We start from the raw sequence: 2,601 nt of genomic DNA on the forward strand, positions 1-2,601 counted from the left end.
ATTTACCCTATTTGTTAAGATAATGAACGTTATATTTTGTTTTTAAAATGACAGTCAAATCAGAATGTATTGAATAATAAATGAGAAATTGTAAAGTTTCAATTTCGGTACGATTAAATACATTCGAGCTGCTATGTGTTGCGTTATCCGTTAGGAGGTATTGAACAATTCTGAATCAAAGGAAGGAAATAAGCTACTGTATAGTACTGGAGTTAATTTAATAGAGTTTAATTGTATAGGCAGTTCTGAGGCTATATGAGACAAAGTCTATTGCTGAAAGTGAAATATGGGTTCTATTAGGGTTTTAGGGTGATATACCCTCTGATCATTGAACTGGAATACGCGCATGGAAAGTATTAGCACTAGCAAATTAGCTATGAAGAGGTACACCATACCATAATTCTAAGTCAAAATGAAAGGAAAAAATAAGCGGAAACGACAGACTGTACGAGAATAATACTTTCACTATTTTAATTTCACACTATTTATTTCGAGACTTTCGAGACTTTCGAGACGAGACCGAGATTTGGTACTCGAGACCGAGATCGAGATCGAGACAAGCATCTGTTGACCGAGACGAGACCGAGACCGAGACGGTGATTTTTTACTCGAGACGAGACCGAGACCGTTATTTATCAACCGAGACGAGACCGAGACTGTACAAAGTCTCGTCTCGTCTCGTCTCGATACCATCCCTACAACACACGTACCATAGATAAAAATATTCTCATTTCTTCCTCCGTATAATGTTCAGTGTAATGTTTCTATATTAACAATACTCACAAATCGATATTTGTTGCTTTGTAATAAATATTGTGTGACAATTTTAGTTTAAAAAATAATTTTCTACAAACTTTACGAATGGTAGAAACCAACAAGTAACTATTTTATGTTATTTTAACTTTTTGTCTTGATTTTTACTTCAATATCCCTTTCAGCAATGAGGCTGTATGAGACGTGAATCTATAGCTTCACGTGGAATTGAAGCCCGGTCTCCCATGCCGAAAGCAAGTACGCTAACCACTTAGCCACGAGGGAGTTCAAATGAGTTTTACATAAATAATAGGAATAAGGAAAGGAAGATTGTGTCAACAACATTTGAATAATTAATATTTGTTTAAATATTTATTCTATATGCAGTATTAGTTGAAATTCCTTTTGGGAAAAGACCTTTGAAAGGGGGCCCGGAACTTCCCCCCCACAAACTAGACATACATTTGTATATTTTCTTACTAAAACTATACTTGTTTAATAGAGTACTGATTGGTGTAGCCTAAAGATTTGAACTTACACTTCACTTATACTCTTTTATTTTCTTATAAAACCAACTTCCTCTAAACGGCGTAACAAACATCTTGACATTTGAAGGCGGCGCTGCAAGTTCCCTTTAAATGCTGCTAGCAAATGAGAGGCCAGCGGTATTGCCATGTTTATTTTGTACACATCCACGTCTATCCTCTGCCACCTGATCGCGCTGTAGTTTGTCTGCTTAGCATAGCCACACCCCTTTACGACTTGGCAACGTCGCGCCAGAGCTTGCGTTTTATTCGTTTAGCTAAAATGCCAAGATGTTTGTCATCGACTTTAGTTCTATCATTCCTAGAGAGCTCAGTAATAGAGCGCTTACTTCTGGTACGTAGGGTCTCTGGTTCGATCCTCTGCTAAGTAATTTTGTAATGGAGAACATCGTGTCTGTGGGTTTTCTCGGAGTACTCTCGTTTCCTCCCTCATTTTCATTCCACCAATTCTTCCATCATCATTCACTTGTCTTAATCATCCATATCCCTTAGCCTCAGCGCCGAAACTTAGATTTTTTTTTTCTGGGAGGGCAGGCATTAATAGTTGGGCCTCCTAGAAATGATTTCGCTCTCTCACAAAATTCGAAAATTTAGGCCCCTTCTTACCATCTTTCTCTTACTCTTTGCTGGTCCCCGGAGCCTGTGAGCCCTCCCGCAAACCCCTGGGCCTGTTCCATGCATGACAAATTAATTAAGGGGACAATATTGACAAATCTGTAAGCCATACGAATAAATATTATATCTAAGGCTCCTAATAGTAGACATTTTTTACTGAAATGCGCCCAAGACTCATTTTTGTTTTGGGGCCGCGGTGGCTCAGTGGTAGAGCGCTCACCTCTGGTGTTTGGGGTCCCGGGTTCGATCCCAGCCCCAGCCCCAGCCAAGTGGACTTTAAAGTGGACAAACACCGTGTTCGTGGGTTTTCTCGGGGTTCTCCCGTTTCCTCCCACTTTCTTCATTCCACCGTTTCATTCATTTTTCATATTCATCGTCTCCTTTACCCTAACCGGCATAACCGTGGGACGTAAAACTCAAAGATTTCATTTCATTTTCATTTTTGTTTTATTGACCTTTTGTGTGCTGTTTTATTGATGTAATATAGTGAACCTGTTTGATGCTTCATTTATAATTTCATGTTCGTATCGTACATGGAATAAGAAAATCTTGTCTTAAAATGGGCTCCCTCGAACGACGGGAGCTACCTTGGGGGCAGTTGTCTTTTCCTGCCCCGCACCCGACAAGTTACGGCCTGCTTAGGCTCAAAGGCGTAATTGTGGGACCTTAAACTGTAAGATCTATTTAC

This window comes from Thermobia domestica, chromosome 3, assembly GCF_964235325.1.
Source record: "Thermobia domestica chromosome 3, izTheDome1.hap1.1, whole genome shotgun sequence".
Lineage (NCBI taxonomy): Eukaryota > Metazoa > Arthropoda > Insecta > Zygentoma > Lepismatidae > Thermobia > Thermobia domestica.